Genomic DNA, 20011 nt, shown 5'->3' with positions numbered 1-20011 from the left:
CTCAGAGCATTAGAATGAAAAATTCTCTGGTCTGTTGAGACAAAGATTGAACTCTTTGCAAATGCCAGGCATCATGTTTGGAGGAAAACAGGTACTGCTCATCACCAGGCCAATACCATTCCATTATGCATGATGTTGGTGGCCGAATCATGCTGTGGGGATTTCAGTGGCAGGAACTAGGAGACTATTCAGGATAAAGAGAAAGATGACTGCAGCAATGTACAAAGACATCCTGGATGAAAACCTTCTCCAGAGCCCTCTTAAACTCAGACTGGGGTGACGGTTCATCTTTCAGCAGGACTACGACCCTAAGCATCCAACCAAAATATTAAAGGAGTGGCTTCAGGACAATTCTGAATGCTCTTGAGTGGCTAGCCAGACTTGAATTTGATTGAACATCTCTGGAGAGATCTTAAAATGGCTGTGCATCGACGCCTCTCATGCAACCTGATGGAGCTTGTGAGGTGCTGCAAAGAGAAACTGGTGATAAATATGATGCCGGCACCATCCATAGTAATTTTCTGCTCTTTTATTATCATAGAAGCATTACAGCAAGCCCAAGCAATGTTTCAAGGCTAAGCGCCTCTTTGATTTTCAAAAGGTTTTTATTATTTTCTTTTAACAAGGTAAACAGGATTATCAACAGGAACATGGCATGTTGGCAAGAGTTTTGCCCGGTAACAATATCACATAAAAAATAAACCAAAACAGTCAATGTAACTGATATAAACAATAGTGGTCTTAAACCGTGGAGCAACTCATGTTACCATGTATAACAGAAGAAAGCCAAGTCAGAACTGAGAGCGAGAGGAGTGGACAGAAAGGGAAAAAAAGATGCACAGCTAATAAAGTTTATGTAATCTGAAGGTTAATAACCAGCTCTGCAATTGACTGTATCTGGAGCACACTGCAGGTAAGACCATTTGTGGTTTAATCCTCCCTGCTGCATTTTTTGGTGCCAGTGCTTTTTTTCTCTCCAATTTTAATAACCAGCTATCTGGAATTTGTGCTATGGTCAAAGGTCAGTAGGGGAAGAGATACCGATAGATATAGGAGGAAACCGGTACCGTACCGGTGGAGGTTTGCCCTATGCAGTGGGCTAAACCTTGCTCAAGACAAAGCTTATGGGTAAAGTGGAGGGGAAAGAGAGAAAGAAAATGAGATAGTTGAAGAGAGAGAGTGGTAGCAAAGGCCTAGGGGGGTCCATCTCACAGCCTGGTCACCAATGTGTCCTCCATGGTAGGGTGTTGTAATTGTATTCAGGGTTCACAGGTTCTCTCAAACTTTTTATGGTGATCTTTTAGAATACTGGTTAGTTTCTCATTGATCATATAGGAATCCAGTCTAGTTTTAACCTCATTAAAATTGACGACAGGTTTCTTCCAATTTCTGGCAATAGTCATGGTAGCTGACGAGATAAAGGAAGCTAGTTTATTCTGCAGATTAGTTAGTGAGTCTATTTTCTGATGCAGAAGCGCCTGCCAAGGGTTTTTAGGAATAGACTTGCGGAAAAGGGCCGCTAAAGTTTGTACACCTGGCCCCCAAATCTGATAAGTCGTGGACAATACCACCAGGTGTGTAACATATTACCAGGCACTCTACAACCCCTGAAGCAAAAAGGGTTAGCTGAAGAAAAGATCTTAGCTATTCTAGTGGAGACCAAGTACCATCTGGTCATGATTTTGTAGGCTGCTTCCACTGTATGGAGGTTAGTGGAGCAACTGGAAACATCCCCATATATTAATCCAGTGTTCCCTATCCCTGTGATTTGACAAGTCAGCCTCGCAACTAGTGACATAGGTATGCTGTACTGGTCGTTCAGGACAAGTAACAAAGGAGTAGATTGTGAAAATTAGGCCTCGAGTATTGGGACGGCAAAGACAAATGTTCTCATATGGAGTAAGATTTTGTGATATATTTTTATTCTGAGTAAGTGACGTGATCCAGTGCTTAATCTGGAGATATCTAAAAAATTCTCTCTGAGGAGCTTGGAACTTCTCTTGGAGGTCAGGCCACGTGTACCGTATTTTCCATCATATAAGACGCACTTTTTCTCCCCAAAAATGGTGAGAAAAAGTCCCTGCGTCTTATACGATGAATACAGGGAATCCCCGACTAACGAAGGACCGCCGATAGGATTCCCTGCATTGGCCCTGTTATGTTGCTCTGGCCCCAGTATGTTGCTCTGCCCCTGCTGCCCCGGCATGCTCGCATGTTCCTGCTGCCCCTCCCCGTGTCTCTTGCTCTCGAGTACGGTATGTTGTGCTGCCCCCCGTGTATATGCTGCACTGCCTCTGCATACCTGTATGTTTCTCTGCCCCCCTGTATACCGATGAATAAGTGGCAGTAAGTGGCTAACCTCCTTCAAAGTTCCTGCAGTGACAGCAGACTTTCATGTCCCGTGCGGCTCCCCGTAGTGAAGGCTTCTGCTGTTCGTGTCATTAGCAGAAGCTTTCACTACGGGGAGCCGTGTGGGATATGAAAGTCTGCTGTCACTGCGGGAACTTTGAAGGAGGTTAGCCACTTACTGCCACTTATTCATCCGTATACGGGGGGGGGGGGGGGGGGTGCAGAGGATCATACAGGTATGAAGAGGCAGTGCAGCATAAACACAGGGGGGGAGGCAGCGCAACATACTGTACTCGGGAGCGAAAGACACGAGGGGCAGCAGGAACATGCGGGGGCAGCATACGTGTAGGGGGCAGAGCAACATACTGGGGCAGGGGCAGCATACATGGAGGGGGCAGAGCAACATACTGGGGGCAGTGCAGCATTCATGGAGGAGGCAGAGCAACATACTGGGGGCAGCACAGCATACATGGAGGAGGCAGGGGAACATGCGGGGGCAAGCGCAGCATACACAGGGTAGTGGGAGACACTGGGGACAGACACAATGGGATCAGAAGATACACATGGGAATATAAGGGGATACACTGGGGACATATGGTGGACAGAAGGGGACACTCTGAAGACAGAAGAGGACACACTGGTGACAGAAGGGAATGCACTGGTGACAGAAGGGAGTACATGGGGGGCCGAATAGAGCACATGGGGGACACAATCATTAGTAGAGAACATCTGCAAGACGCTCCTGGAATATGGATGCTCCAGGTTTAGAATATTTTTTTCCCCTGGTTTTTGCCCTCTAAACCTGGGTGCGTCTTATATTCCAGAGCGTCTTATACGGCGAAAAATATGGTAAATACCTCTATGCGTAAGAAGATGGGTCACCTGTGTCAGGCCGTGATCTGTCCACCAAGAGAATGCTTTCGGGTTGTCTAGGCCGGGAGGAAAAAGAGGATTGTGAGTCAATGGTAAAAGGGACAAATGGGTAGATTGTAGAATTTGGCACTATATTGAATCGTGTCCCAAATCCTCAAATTGTGTAGCAGAGGAGGACTGAGAGTAGAGGGTCGCATTTTATGTGGAAGCCAGAGGAGCATGCTGGGAAGAAGGGGGGGCTCAGTCAAGAATTTCAAGGAAGACCCATAGGGGTGTATCCTGGAATTGAAAAAGAAGTGTTAACTGGCAGATAGAGGCTGCTTGGTAATAGGAAGAAATCTGTGGAACCCCCAATCCACCGTCCCATTTATGAGCATACATTGTAGATCTTTTGACCCTCGGGCCTTTCTGACCCCATATAGAAAACATTATTTTATTCTGGAAAATGCGTAAGTAATGGTTAGGAACTATAATTGGCAAGGTCCAGAAAAGGTAAAGTAGCTTGGGAAGGTACTTCATCTTAATTGAGTTGATTTTGCCTAGCCAGGATATGGGAAATGTAGACCACTTATTTGATAAACCTGTTAATGACTTCAAAAGGGGGGGATAGTTCGCTGAGAAAAAGGAGGCATACGATGGAGTCAATGCAGGGGCGTCGCTAGCCCTATTTTGGGGGGGCACGTGCCCCCAATCTGTCCTGGGGTGCCACGGATCTCCGCCCGGCCGCCCCCTCTAGCAGCGGCTCCCTCCAGCTGCCGCCGCCGCGTCACTCAGACCTCAGGATCAGGCGGCGAGCCGGCGACCAATCGTGCGGGCGCTAGGACCCAGCGCCCGCACTGATATGCGGAAGTGACATCACTTCCGCATATCGAGCGGGTGCGTCCAGCGCCCGCTCTTACTGGTCGGGTCGCCGCTGATCCTGAGGTCTGCTACAAGGTAAGAGGGGTGGGGGGAGCGGCGGCGGCGGGGCCTCCCTGGCACTCACTCACTCCATAAAGGGGCTCCCTGGCACTCACTTATTTCCTAAAGGGGCTCCCCCTGGCACTCACTCACTCTCTAAAGGGGCTCCCTAGCACTCACTCCCTAAAGGGGCTCCCCCTGGCACTCACTCCCTAAAGGGGCTCCCTGGCACTCACTCACTCCCTAAAGGGCCTCCCTGGCACTCACTCACTCCCTAAAGGGGCTCCCTGGCACTCACTCACTCCCTAAAGGGGCTCCCCCTGGCACTCACTCACTCCCTAAAGGGGCTCCCTGGCACTCACTCACTCCCTAAAGGGGCTCCTTGGCACTCACTCACTCCCTAAAGGGGCTCCCTGGCACTCACTCACTCCCTAAAGGGGCTCCCTGGCACTCATTCACTCCCTAAAGGGGCTCCCTGGCACTCACTCACTCCCTAAAGGGGCTCCCTGGCACTCACTCCCTAAAGGGGCTCCCCCTGGCACTCCCTAAAGGGGCTCCCTGGCACTCACTCACTCCCTAAAGGGGCTCCCTGGCACTCACTCACTCCCTAAAGGGGCTCCCTGGCACTCACTCACTCCCTAAAGGGAGCCCTGGCACTCACTCACTCCCTAAAGGGGCTCCCTGGCGCTCACTCACTCCCTAAAGGGCCTCCATGCACTCACTCACTCCCTAAAGGGGCTCCCTGGCACTCACTCACTCCCTAAAGGGGCTCCCTGGCACTCACTCCCTAAAGGGGCTCCCTGGCACTCACTCACTCCCTAAAGGGGCTCCCCCTGGCACTCACTCACTCACTCCCTAAAGGGGCTCCCTGGCACTCACTCACTCACTCCCTAAAGGGGCTCCCTGGCACTCACTCACTCCCTAAAGGGGCTCCCTGGCACTCACTCACTCCCTAAAGGGGCTCCCTGGCACTCACTCACTGCCTGAAGGGGCTCCCTGGCACTCACTCAATACCTAAAGGGGCTCCCTGTCACTCACTCACTGCCTGAAGGGGCTCCCTGGCACTCACTCACTGCCTAAAGGGCTCCCTGTCACTCACTCACTGCCTGAAGGGGCTCCCTGGCACTCACTCACTACCTAAAGGGCCTCCCTGTCACTCACTCACTGCCTGAAGGGGCTCCCTGGCACTCACTCACTGCCTGAAGGGGCTCCCTGGCACTCACTCACTGCCTGAAGGGGCTCCCTGGCACTCACTCACTACCTAAAGGGCCTCCCTGTCACTCACTCACTGCCTGAAGGGGCTCCTGAGTCCCTGGCACTCACTCACTGCCTAAAGGGGCTCCCTGGCACTCACTCACTGCTTAAAGGGGCTCCCTGGCACTCACTCACTGCCTAAAGGGGCTCCCTGGCACTCACTCACTACCTAAAGGGGCTCCCTGTCACTCACTATCGGGGTCCCTGTCACTCACTACCTAACTGGAGGCGCCTGTCACTCACTAGCTAACCTGGGGGTCCCTGTCACTCACTACCTAACTTGGGGGGCTACCATATTAAGGGGGCATTCTGCCTATTTATGTGAAATGCTGTCTATTTATGTGCCTCATGACTGCTGAATTTGTCTTGTTGGGAACCTTATGATTTGTTGGGGGCCTCAAGATTGCTGAATTTGTCTTGTTGGGGGCCTCATGATTTGTTGGGGGCCTCATGATTGCTGAATTTGTCTTGTTGGGGGCCTCATGATTTGTTGGGGGGCCTCATGATTGCTGAATGTTTCTTGTTGGGGGCCTCATGATTTGTTGGAGGCCTCATGATTGCTGAATTTGTCTTGTTGGGGGCCTCATGATTGCTGAATTTGTCTTGTTGAGGGTCACATGATTGCTAAATGCGAGACTATGGGAAAAGCTGAATCCTTATCATATGAGACAATAGCATTAAACCTACTTTTTTAGCTTTTTAAAACAGAAAATAAAACTGGGAGGTTCTAAAAAAATAAATACATTTTTCAGGAGTAGGATGGATGAAATTGTTTATCTTCACAGTTTATTTTCAACTTGGATTTTCCATAATGTTCATGTATGAGTTAAAACGTTTGTACAGTATTTAGTTTAAATTGCGGTTGCCACTTTGCGATAGATAAGTGACTTTTGGATTGCAGTTTGGGCACTCGGCCTCCAAAAGGTTCGCCACCACTGTCATAATCTAATGTCCCACCATTGCTAGGTTCATGTAAATTTGTCTCCACCCGGCCGTTACCACACCTATATTCTGGTCCATGGCCCACCCATTTTTCGGTGCGGCACGATAAGCACGCCACACAACATGATCCTCATATTTTTGGCACGCTAGCTGCAGTGTGCTGAATTCTGCTGCCTACAGTATGTACAGTATACGCTGTTCTCTAGTGCCTGCACTGTGTGCGGATTTACCTCCAGTGTGTACAGTGTAAGGTGTTACTCTGTGCCTTTACTGATTGTAAACCAGCTATATTGTATGCTGATCCCTGCTACTTTCAGTATGTACAGTATTAGCTGTAAAGCCTGGTACACACATATAATTTTGATTAGCCAATTTTAGCTCTGTTCATAAAATTAATTGCCTGTTGGCTCACTTACTGCACGGGGGTGGTAAAATTGGGGGTCAGTGATTGACCAATCAAAATTGTATGTGCGTATACATCTTTGATCTATGCCTATACTGATTGTAAATTATCCAAATAAAGGACAGGGGGCTCCATCCAATATTTCGATGGGCAAGCCCGTTATCTGTAGCTTACACCGCTGCTAAGTTCATGTACATTTGGCCCCACCCATGGCCACGCCCACTCACCTCATGGCCACGCCCATTTTTTTTGCAGCGGCGCATATACCTCCCCGTCTGGTGCCCACAGGTGCCCCCGAATCGATCTCCAAGGACCCTAGAAACGCCACTGAGTCAATGTCACACCCAGATAAGGGAATGCTTGTACCCATTGGAAGGGGCTATGCTCTTTAAGGGCTGTGTAGCATTGTGGATCTAGGGAAATGTTCATGGCCTTAGATTTAGCTGTATTCATTCTTAAGCCTGATATCTTTGCAAACTTGTCAAAGGCTGCTAAAGCGTTAGGAATGGAAACATGAGGTTGGGTGAGAAAGAGTAGGGTGTCATCAGCAAAAAGTAATAGCTTATGGTGAATACCCGCTCCCTCTCCCTATCGAGAAGCTTTCTGAGCTATGACCTAGGTGTCTCACGACCGCTGATGGGTGTGAATAGATTCCCTCAATCCAGTTTAGGAAGTTTGCATCAAAGCCCCATTTGAGAAGGGTATGTTTAAGGTATGTCCAGGAGAGGGTATCAAAGGCTTTTAAAATGTCTAGTGATAAGGCCACTCCGGGAATTTTATGATGCTGCAAGTAATGAGTTGAAAGCACTGCTCGTCTGGTGCTATCTTCCGCTTGTCGCCCTGGAACAAACCCCACCTGGTCCCTATGGATGAGGGAACGAAACCATTTATTTAACCAGAGAGCCAAAATTTTACCTAATAACTTAAAATCAATGTTGATTAAGGAAATTGGGCGAAACTGATGGGCTGCGTGATATTCTTGCTCTTCCTTGGGAATCATGGAAATTTGTGTCTTAAGCATGTTACGTGGGGGGAGCTTTCCTTCCCTGATTTCGTTAAAGCAGTTAGCGAGTGTTGGGGCAATTAGGTCTACTGTCTTCTTATAGTATTGGGCCGAAAAGCCATCTGGGCCAGGGGTCTTGTTAATTTTAAGGGTTTTGATAGCTGCTTGGACCTCGATAGATGTGATGGGGGCTCCGAGAAGGGTAGCAGTTTCTGGAGTGAGTCTGGGAAGGGAGACTAGATCTAAAAAGGCGTTGATGTCACTGTCTGTGGCTTCAGATGTGTTGGAGTATAAGTTAGAGAGAAATTTAGCGAAAATGTCCACTATCTTGCGGGGGTTAGCAGTGGCTTGGCCTGAAGGATCACATACTTTAAGAATATTAGGATAGAGAGGGCGGTTTTTTAGACTCCGTGCCAACAAAGTAAGAGGTTTATTGGCATTATAATAGAACATCTGTCTCCGCCATCGTGGTTGCCGCTCCACTTTATCAGTGAGTAAAAGATCAAGCTCTGATCGGACCAGTTCCCTAATTAATCTGTTAATGTGGGTAGGGGCCTGCTTCCATTTCTGCTCAGCCCTTTCTAGTCTGGAGGAAAGTTCCTCAATTTTCTGATTCCTCTGACGTTTAAGCTCAGATGCCATGCTAATCAGGAACCCTTTTATTGTCGCTTTGTGAGCTTCCCATAAAGTGAGGGAAGAGGACACAGAGCCTGTGTTCTCATCAAAGTATTCTTTGAGTCTATCTTTGAGGCGATGTAGGAGTTCTTCTTTAGTCAGCATAAAGTCATTAATACGCCAGAGGAATTCACTACGAAGGGGGAGTCAGATTGAGCAACAAATGGAGACAGGGGAGTGGTCAGACCAAGGAGTATTGTGTATTCGTGCTGCAGGGACTAGGTATAGGCAATATTGTTGGACAAAAATATGATCGATTCGGCTGAAGCTATCGTGGGCATGCGAATAAAAAGTGAAGTCTTTAGATGTAGAATGAAGTTTCCTCCATACATCAATAAAGCCGAACTTATCTAGGAGTTGTTTAATTTTGGTGTCCTGAATATCAGAGGCTTCAGTGGGGGAAGCAGAGGTAGTGTTCCTCTGCCTATCCAATTTAGGGTTAAATGTTGCGTTCCTGTCCCCGGTGACAATAAGCTGTCCAACCCCATGTTGTGTGAGGACTTGTAGGAAATGTGAGCAAAAATTGAATTGATGGGCATTTGGGGCATAGTAGGAGGCTATTGTGATGTCTAGATCGTAGAGGGAACCAATGAGGATGAGTGGTGAGAGGATGATGCCAGTGGGATCTGCCATTTGTTTAGTACAAATGAAGGGAGTTTGTCTCTTAAAAGCTATTATGACCCCTCGGACTCTGGTTCGTGCACAGGCGAAATACGCTGTTGGGAAATGTCGGCTCAGGTATTTTGGGCAGGAGGATTTAGCCAGCCTCGTTTCTTGCAGGCAAACCACGTCAGCATGACAAGAATTATAATAATTTAAAGCTTTCGACTGTTTATGAGGAGAGACAAAGCCCTGGACATTGTGAGATAGTATTTTAAGTGTAATAGCCATCATGGAGGAAAAAAAAGAAAAAAGAAAATGAAAGCTAGGACTGTCCAGACTGTGAGATGAAGGACCCAGAGAAAAGTAAAGGGGGAGAAGGAAGAGAAAGAAAAGCAAAGGCAGAGTTGGCAACCTCTCCTGAGAAGGGAGGCACCAGTAATGGTAAGGTACATGTAGTCAATTAATGGTCTAGTGACCATAGTGCTCATGTATGTTGACCCGTAAGGGGTCTGTATCAGGGAACACCTGATACGGATGGAGATCACAAAAAAAGGGGTTCCATAAGAGACTATGGGGAACGTGTCAGCTGACTGCCCCACCAGCTATGACAAAGCACTTAGGCAGCACAGGCATAATAATAAGTATTTCATAAAAATGTATAGTGAGAGATGGATAGGGGGGGGGGGGGGCATATAGTCAACCGCTGTACAGAAAGGAGAGAGCAGATGCCTATAAAGCCTAAGTATGAGCCCCTCGCGAAAATTGATGATGCCGCTTTAGGTGGAGTGTTGGGGGGGGGGGGGAGCAAAACTAGAGCCAGGGATAGAAGAGGACCAGGGGGGTTACCATATAAAAATATAAACACATTTGTGCCCATACATACAGATGTACATAAACATATTATATTATTGGGCTGAGAGCTGGGTCTAGGCAGCACATAAATATATTCATATAGAGGCATTCACTGGGTCTGGTATTCTGAGTAGAAATGTTTTAGGGTTCAAAGGACTATAGCACCATCTAGTGGCAAAAAGTATTCCTCGTACGAGAGATTGATGGATAGTTTACAAAAACAACCTATATGTGTTAGTACTACCCGCCAGGGCCGGCCTTAGGTTTCACGGCATCCTGAGAAAAACCTGATTTTCGTGCCCCCCTTCATCCTCTTCACGCGTGCGCACACACACACGCACACACAAACACAGGCCCATATGTAATTGACCTTTTCTCCTAAGATATCTCCTAGGACAGTGGTTCCAACCTTTTTGATGGCGTGACACATCACGCCAAATGCTCAGATCTCCGTGACACATCACATATGTATAATGGAATAAATACTATTATGGATGGAAAGAGTGCATTATCATACCTCCCAACTTTTTGAGATGAGATAAAGGGACACTTAAGCCACGCCCCTGCCACACCCTCACCACGCCTCTAGTCCCGCATACCATAAAGATTTCATAAGAAAAATGTTGTTTTATAAATCAAACCACACTGGTCCTTTCTATCCTGGCTCATTTTCCTTCATATTAACATTTTAAAATTAGTATTCTATCAATTTAAAGGATGGGAATAAAGTTTAGAGTCAATCAAACACATTTTTAGTATAGAAATATATGTATTTACATAGAAAGATGGACAAATGAGGGTGAAAGAGAGACTGTCCCTCCAAAAAAGGGACAGTTGGGAGCTATGGTATATGTAGTCAGGTGTATATGTCCCCAGTATATGTAGCCTGAGGTATATGTCCCCAGTATATGTAGGCAGGGGTATATGTCCCAGTATATGTAGCCAGAGGCATTTGTCCCCAGTATATGTAGCCAGGTGTATATGTCCCCAGTATATATAGCCAGGGGTATAGGTCCCCAGTATATGTAGCCAGGGGTATAGGTCCCCAGTATATGTAGCCAGGTGTATAGGTCCCCAGTATATGTAGCCAGGGGTATATGTCCCCAGTATATGTAGCCAGGGGTATATGTCCCCAGTATATGTAGCCAGGGGTATATGTCCCCAGTATATGTAGCCAGGGGTATATGTGCCCAGTATATGTAGCCAGAGGTATATGTGCCCAGTATTAGTGTTGTCCGGATCATGAACGATTCGGATCTTTGATCCGAATCTATTTTGTGAGTCGAATCATCCGAATCATCAAAATGAGTGATTCGGACCGCAAAAGGGGCGGGGCCAGGAGCGACACGCCCCCTCTCAGCGGGCAGCGTAGTGGAAGCAGAGCAGAGATGGATCGCTGAGTTGGAGGGGACTCAGGGGAGCCAGCCTTGCAAGGACAGCCAGGTAGATGAGAGAGAGGGGACATGAGTGCCACTGCCAGATATGTGTAGAGCACACATACTGGCTATAATGTGCTGCTCATTATAGGCTGTCTGTTCCGTAGTTGTGCACAGTGAACACATTGGAAGCTTTTGGCTCAGCATAGCTCAGTAACTTTGCAGGCACTGTGATTGCAGCGTAATATGATCCTCCTGCACTCGGCACAGCTGCACTTATCTTTGGGGAATGCTTTCTTTCACTGTGTGATGTTTCCATTCAAGGTATACAGATTAACATGTAGGTGAAATATATGTAATATGATTGCAGCATGTGGGTATTGTGTGCAAGCAAACATTTCTGCTCTCTGCTTCCCTCCTCCCTTCTCTGTCCACTCCCTGCCCTCTGTGCATCTTCTCCCCTTCTCTGTGTGTCCACCCCCCCTCTCCTTCTCCTGCCCTGCTAGTCATTTCAACCCCCGAATGCTTCGGTAGTAAAATGATCCGAGATTCGGATCAAAGATCCGGATCTTTTCAATGATCCGATTCGAATCATCCGGATCATTGAAAAGATCCGAACTTCCCATCTCTACCCAGTATATGTAGCCAGGCACATTTATTGAATGCACAACATGACAATTGTTTCGGGGCCGCGGAGGGTCCCCTTCATCAGATAAGTGCAGACATATGTCTGCACTTATCTGATGAAGGGGACCCTCCGCGGCCCCGAAACAATTGTCATGTTGTGCATTCAATAAATGTGCTTGGGAACTTGATTGGTGTGCCGACCGACCTTGAATCGATTGTACTGAACTGATGTTGCTTCTACATCAAGGTTGTGCACCCAACTACTCACGGCAAGGTGTGCCTTTCCTAAATCTGTTACCGTATATGTAGCCAGGGGTATATGTGCCCAGTATATGTAGCCAGGGGGTATATGTCCCCAGTATATGTAGCCAGGGGTATATGTCCCCAGTATATGTAGCCAGGGGGTATATGTCCCCAGTATATGTAGCCAGGGGGTATATGTCCCCAGTATATGTAGCCAGGGGTTTATGTCCCCAGTAAATGTAGCCAGGGGTTTATGTCCCCAGTATATGTAGCCAGGGGTATGGGGCAGAAGAGGAAAGAAAGGATCGAGGCACCAGCCGCAAAACAGTGTACTAATGCGGCGGGGAGCAGAGCGGACATCACTCCTTCCTCCCTCTTCATCATGCCCCCCTCGTGAGTCCCCATCATGAAATGCAGAGATCGTGCGCAGCGGGCAGCGGGTGTTTAGTTTACATACCGTTCCAGCGGCCGGCTTCCTACTTCCTGTTTCGCGGAAACATGAAGTAGGAAGCCGGTCACCGAACAGTATGTAAACTAAACACCCGCTGGCCGCTGCGCAGGATCTCTGCATTTCATGATGGGGACTCACGAGGGGGGCATGATGAAGAGGGAGGAAGGAGTGATGTCCGCTCTGCTCCCCGCCGCATTAGTACACTGTTTTGCGGCTGGTGCCTCGATCCTTTCTTTCTCTCATCACGCCTCACCTCTGCCTGCCGGGACACAAGGGGGGGTAGCCCGGGACAGCGGGACCCCTCCCCCAACCCGTGACCGTCCCGACGAATCCGGGACGGTTGGGGACCCTGGCATTATCCTGAATATACTTAAAAATAAAGGCTACAACCTCTCAAGAATATTAACAAAAACAATCTGTGGGAGAGTTAGCTGCCCCCCCCCCCCAATTTAGAATGATAGCACAGCACTGACAATTTGCACCACGCGTTATAGCCGCAGTGCGCCCACTACCCGCCCCCCCAAATAAACGCCCTCAGACTCAGTATAGCCAGGTTTAGGCGCACCAAGTATAGGATCTCATGTGTAGGTGCCCTCAATATAGATTGTCAAGTATAGGTGCCCCCAGTAGAGGAAGTTAGTTTAAGGTCTCCATTGCCCCCATAGGTAGCCAGGCGTAGGAGCCTCCAGCATAGGTAGCCAGGTGTTAGTGCCCTCAGTAAAGGTAGCCAGCTATAGGTGCCCCCAGTATAGGAAATCAGGTGTAGGTGCCCTCAGTATAGGTAACCAGCTATAGGCGCCCCCTTGGAAGCCGGCGCCCTGAGCGACCGCTCCGGTCGCTCAGGTCAAAGGCCGGCTATGCTACCCGCAACCAGCTCCCATCGCTGACTTTAGGCATGTAACCCACCTGGTTATGGTTAAGTTTATGTGGTTTATGGTTATGTTTATGTGATGAAGTGATGTCTACTATGTTCTATGTCCTGATGCCTCTTACGTTTCTATGTATACGCCCTGTATCCATTGTGATGTCTCTTACGTTTCTATGTATACGCCCTGTATCCATTGTGCCAAGCCCAATTTCGGGCACAACCCAGTCATGCTTGCCGAAATAAAAGCGATTCTGATTCTGATCCCAGGTGTTGAGGGTCAACCTTTTAATGATAAAAACTCTCAGGATGGTTTAAGTAACAAAAATAGCATGTGCCTAGGTTACAAAGATGGGCTCATAGAGTTAGTATAAAAGAATAAGGGAGACATTTTCACAGAAAATATGGAGTATGGAGTGGATCCAGGTATTTTACAAAGAGGGGGAGAATCGTCGGGTTACATCGTCCCAAGCTGTGTGCCATGACCCCGCGACACTCGCTCTTTGTAATTGAAATTGTATGAGATTTTGGAGCTTAAGTTGAAACCAGCCATAAGGCATAGTGCCAATAAGAAAGCGAGTACAATTGGCGAATGATAACACAGCTCGGTCTAGCATGTCCAGGCAGAAAGGATCCATTTAGAGTAGGAGCATGAACAAAAGTCCTCAGCAGTATAACGTACAGTGCAGAGCATACAATGTAAATTAAGGGAAGGAGGGTAAGGAAGGCTCAGTGACGGAGGAACATTTATCATGCCCCATGATATAGACGAGGTAAGGACAGGGAGGAAGGGGGGAGAGGGGGAAGGTGAACCTGATTCATATTTGCACATCGTATACAAGTGTTTAACATACGTTAGCTCAATCAATGAAAGATAATACATCGCTCGCAGTAAAACATCTTCAACCTTAATGTAACCCTCAGAGGGAAAAGGACTAACATCAGGGCCGGATTTACAGCTCAGGAGCCTATAGGCACAAAACTCCTCCCCTTAACACAGACCACACCCTCCAATGCCACACCCCTTTTTCTTATTTTAAAAAAACCACACAATGTAATGTAGATATCCAGATAGGTAGGTGGGAGAGCCCAGCAGGTAGGTATAGAGGGCACAGAAAGAAGTCAGTGGGGGTAGGTAGGTGGGAAAATTCAGTAGGTAGGTATAGACAGCACAGAGAGAAGTCAGTCGGGATAGTTAGGTGCAGGGGCGTAACTAGAAATCACTGGGACCCCCTGCGAAAATTTGGATGCCCCCCCCCCCAATAGGTGCCAAATAATCGTAATGGGGCAGCGTTTCACTATAAAATAATTGTAATGGGGCAGTGTTTCACCATAAAATAATCATAATGCTGCAATGTTTCACCAGAAAATAATTGCAATGTGGGCAGCATTTCACCAGAAAATAATCGCAAGGGCTACCAGGGCTACGGGAAGATGGAGCCCGAAGCCCTGTACTGGAGACACAAATAGTCTCCAGTGCAGGGCTTCGGACGCCATCGTCCCGTAGCCCTGCTCTGCTTCCCGGAAGAGTGCTGCAGGCTAAGGGGAGCTGCGGGTAGCTGGGGAAAAAAACTGGCGCGGTGTCTATTAGACGCCGTGGCCAATTCAACACTTAAAGGGATACTGTAGGGGGGTCGGGGGAAAATGAGCTGAACTTACCCAGGGCTTCTAATGGTCCCCCGCAGACATCCTGTGTTGGCGCAGCCACTCACCGATGCTCCGGCCTCGCCTCCAGTTCACTTCTGGAATTTCTGACTTTAAAGTCAGAAAACCACTGCGCCTGCACGCCCGTGTCCTCGCTCCCGCTGATGTCACCAGGAGTGTACTGCGCAGACACAGACCATACTGGGCCTGCGCTGTGCGTTCTTGATGACATCAGCGGGATCGAGGACACGGCAACGCAGGCGCAGTGGTTTTCAGACTTTAAAGTCTGAAATTCCAGAAGTGAACTGGAGGCGGGGCCTAAGCATCGGTGAGTGGCTGCGCCAACACAGCATGTCTGCAGGGGACCGTTAGAAGCCCCGGGTAAGTTCAACTTATTTTCCCCTGGCCCCACTACAGTATCCCTTTAAGGAGTCCCTCAAACGGGCGGCAGCGCTCCGCCCGCACATGGCGCTTCTGCTGCTGGTAAAGAGAGCACATGCAGAGAGCAGTCAGTGGAAGGGTTAAAGCGGACCTGAACACAGAACTTCCGCTCTGCTCTAAAAGATACACAACAGCATCAGGGCTGTGAAGTTGGAGTCGGAGTCTAGGAGTCGGAGCAATTTTGGGAACCTGGAGTCGAAGGTTTCATAAACTGAGGAGTCGGAGTCGAAAGATTTTTGTACTAAATCCAAAGCCCTGAACAGCATAATAACCTTTAAAGATCCATTACAGCTGATACAAATCCTGCAATAACTCTGCTTTGTGTCTACTTCCTTCTTTCATGGAAGCAGACATAGGCTTAACATCCTGTGCTTTCAAATGATGCTTAAAGAAGTCAAACAGATAATGCTACCCCCAGTACTACTTACAGGGCTTCCTCCAGCCCCTCACAGCCGCTATCTCCCTCGCCGCAGCTCCGCGCTTCGCCGCTGGCTCCCGGTCCCTGACGGTGCCTTGCCAGCGTCCTCTACTGCGCCACTGTCAATCACCTCCACATGGTCCGGAGCGTACTGCGCAGGCGCAAAACTACTGAGCCTGCGCGGTACACCCCGGACCACGTGGAGGTGAATGACAGTGGCGCTCGCACAGGTGCAGTAGAGCACGACCTGGAGGTCTGGGACCAGCGACGGAGAGTGGAGCTGCAGTGAGGAACATAGTGGCTGGGAGGGGCTGGAGGAAGCCCTGGGTAAGTAGTACTGGGGGTAGCATTATCTGTTTGATTACTCCTTTAAAGAGACACTGAAGCGAAAAAAAAAATATGATATAGTGAATTGGTTGTGTACTGTGAATAATTACTAGAAGATTAGCAGCAAAGAAAATATCCTCATATTTTTATTTTCAGGTACACAGTGTTTTTTCTAACATTGCATCATTCTCTAATATGTGCAGATTACACAACACTCAGCATTCAAAATGATTCTTTCAGAGCAGTCTGTGAACTAATGACCTCTCCTCTGGCAGAGAAAAAGTAATTAGTTCACTTACAGTTGAGATAATAAAAGTCAGATAACAGCCCTCTCCACGACTTTGAAAGTCGTAGAGATTAATGGCTTTTTTGCATAGAGATAACAACTAGAGTTTCTTAACTCTTCCTGTACTAGAAACAATTAGACTGATATATCTGATCTTAATGTTTTATTTCTTAGCTGTACTACACATACAAATCATAATATCATCATTTTTTTTTTCGCTTCAGTGTCTCTTTAACTACAGTGACAGTCAGGTGACACGGGGAGAAATAACAACTTGTGATTAGACACAGATTAGCGTGAATTAGACTAAACTCTCGAATCAATACATATACTTCCCAACATTTTGAGATGAGAAAGAGTAACACTTAAGCCACGCCCCTGTCACATCCCTTATCACACCCCCGTCACACCCCTAGTCACGCATACCATAAAGATGTCCTAAGAAAAATATGTGGTTTTATAATTCAAACCACACTGGTCCTTTCTATCCTTGTTCATTTTCCTTCATATTAACATTTTAAAATTAGTAATATATCAATTTAAAGTATCTCCCCAGTATATGTAGCCAGGTGTATAGGTCTCTCCAGTATATGCAGCCAGGTGTATAGGTCTCCCCAGTATATGCAGCCAGGTGTATAGGTCTCCCCAGTATATGCAGCCAGGTGTATAGGTCTCCCCAGTGTATGTAGCTAGGTGTATAGGTCTCCCCACATTTGTAGCTAGGTGTATAGGTCTCCCCAGTATATGCAGCCAGGTGTATAGGTCTCCCCAGTATATGCAGCCAGGTGTATAGTTGTCCCTAGTATATGTAGCTAGGTGTATAGGTCTCCCCAGTATATGCAGCCAGGTGTATAGGTCTCCCCAGTATATGTAGCTGGGTGCATAGGTCTCCCCAGTATATGCAGCCAGGTGTATAGGTCTCCCCAGTATATGTAGCTAGGTGTATAGGTCTCCACAGTATATGCAGCCAGGTGTATAGGTGTCCCCAGTATATGCAGCCAGGTGTATAGGTCTCCCCAGTATATGCAGCCAGGTGTATAGGTGTCCCCAGTATATGTAGCCAGGTGTATAGGTGTCCCCAGTATATGTAGCCAGGTGTATAGGTGTCCCCAGTATATGTAGCCAGGTGTATAGGTGTCCCCAGTATATGCAGCTAGGTGTATAGGTCTCCCCAGTATATGCAGTCAGGTGTATAGGTGCCCCCAGGAAGGGAGGCAGCCAGTGAAAGGGAGCTGGTGGAAAAGTGGTGGAGAAGGGGGGGAAGTCTCCCCCCCCCCCCTTCCCTCACCTTGGTGCTACCTTTCCTGGCTCTCCCTTCCGGATCAATGTGTCTCCTCCGATGGCGCAGCGGCAGAGTGATAGCGGGCGGGGAGGACTTACCGATGTCCTTCCATCCGGCAGAGGGAGCTGTGATCTGTGCGCCGCTAGTCTGGTCTTGAGTAGACCAGACTTGCGGCGCACAGATCACAGCTCTCTCCGGAGGCTGCGTAACACCGGTATGTCCTCCCTACCCGCTGTCAGCCGATGCGCCATCGGAGTGAGACACATTAATCCAGAAGGGAGAGCCAGGAAAGGGAGCACCAAGGTGAGGGAAGGGGGGAAGTCTCCCCCCTTCTCCGCCACTTTGCCACCAGCTGGCTTTCACTGGCTGCCTCCCTTCCTGCGCAAACAGTCCGCCCCTGCATCTGACCCCCCAGCCAGCCGGTGTTCCAACATTTTAGCATACCCGACAAAATAGCATACAAATGCTACTGAGCATGTGCAAGGTCATGCAGGTCATTCATTAACCCCATAATGCCCATCAGCAGCATGAACCTTTGCAACCCCAGTTAGCTGCCTGGGTGCGGATGTGCAATCTCCACTATCCAAGTGTACATAGAGTTAGAGTAAAAAGTTGTCCGAGCGAAGCGAGGCAAGGGGCAAGGGGACACTGATTCTACTAAAAAACGGAAAATTGTATACTTACCTGACGGTAATTTTCATTTCCTGTACAAACTTCACGTCAGCATACTATGGGTCAGCCCCGCCCACTTGACCCCCTCAGGACATGTAACTATAAATTTTAAGATGGCTGCCTCAATCGGTGCTTTTTGTAACTAGGACCGGTCCCCGCCTTTAATAATTACATAAGAACGGGTGGGTAATCCCGTATGCTGACGTGGAGTTTGTACAGGAAAGGAAAATTACCGTCAAGTATACAATTTTCCGTTTTCCTATACAAATCCCCGTCAGCATACTATGGGATTTAACTATTACTTCTAGACAAAAGACTGGGTGGGAATCAATAGTGATGCTAGTATAACACTTTATTCATTCAAGTAAACTATTAAATCATACGTGACGCAGTTAGGACCTTTTTACCAAACTCTACAGTAGTTGCTGCTGTAGGGTCTACCTTGTAGTGGGTAATAAATGTATTAATAGACGACCAGTTGGCCGCCCTACAAATTGTTTCCGGGGAAACTCTGGCGTAGGCCGCCCATGAGGCAGATATCCCCCTGGTAGAATGAGCTCTGATTTCTTGTGGCGCTTCAACGCCCATTGCTCTGTATGCCACTCTAATAGCTTTCACCATCCAAGTGGCTATTGTCCTTGGTGATGCGGGATGCCCCTTTCTGTATCCTGTTGTAATTGTGAAGAGTCTATTGGTTTTCCGTAGTTCCTCAGTACGTTGCAAGTATGTGGATAACAGAGACGGAATGTCCAGTGATTTAGGGTATTGCATTGATTCGTCTACGAAAGTAGGTAAGTTCCATTCCTGGCTGAAGTGATAAGTGGTTACCACTTTAGGTATAAACTCCTGCACGGGTCGTAAGGTTATTCTGTCCTGAAAGAACTGCAGAAATGATTCCGTGCAGGCTAAAGACTGTATCTCGGAGCTGCGCCGAGCAGATGTGATGGCTATAAGGAAAGTGATCTTTATGGTGAGGTTGTCCAGTGAACAGTCCTGTAATGGCTCAAATGGTGGCTGCGACAGGCCCTGTAGAACCAAAGGCATATCCCACTGCGGGTATAGATTTTTCCTCGCAGGTCTAAACTTAGCTACTGCTTTTATGAACTGTATAATTAAAGGTTCTGCGGACCATCTTTTATCTGTTAATGACGAGACCGCTGAGATATGTACTTTTAGTGTGTTCAATCCCAACCCCAAGTCTAGGCCCTGTTGTAGGAAGTATAAAATATCCGTGACCTTAGGGTTGTACGGATCCACCTCTTTTTAGGTCATTTTTTCAATGTACTTAAACCATATTCTATGGTATGTGGTGTTGGTGGAATTTTTCCTTGCCTTGATTAGAGTGTTAACTACCTCCTCTGTGCATCCTTTCGCTAACAGTTTTTGCTTCTCAGCTTCCAGGCCATCAAAGAGAGTACTGCTAGATTTGGATGTACTAGCTCCCCCTGTGTTAGTAGCCTCTCCCGGTATGGAAGAGGAATCGGTGGTGCGATTGATAACTCGCGTAGAAGCGGGTACCAAGGCC

General features: G+C 47.9%; 1 protein-coding gene across 1 annotated transcript in view; it reads right to left on the bottom strand.

The window, feature by feature from the left end:
• Nucleotides 1-448: 448 nt before the first annotated feature.
• LYSMD1 (LysM domain containing 1) overlaps nucleotides 449-20011 on the bottom strand; it is a 73163-nt gene continuing 53600 nt past the window's right edge. The window contains exons 4-5 of the transcript XR_011023976.1: nucleotides 3207-3278; nucleotides 449-467 (exon numbers count right to left, since the gene is read on the bottom strand). The gene's annotated coding sequence lies outside the window, so the exon portion shown is untranslated. The remainder of the gene's footprint in view (nucleotides 468-3206; nucleotides 3279-20011) is intronic.

The sequence above is a fragment of the Hyperolius riggenbachi genome, chromosome 9 (genome assembly GCF_040937935.1).
Source record: "Hyperolius riggenbachi isolate aHypRig1 chromosome 9, aHypRig1.pri, whole genome shotgun sequence".
NCBI lineage: Eukaryota > Metazoa > Chordata > Amphibia > Anura > Hyperoliidae > Hyperolius > Hyperolius riggenbachi.
Note: the sequence above shows the minus strand (reverse complement) of the source record. Positions and strands in the feature narration are given on the sequence as shown.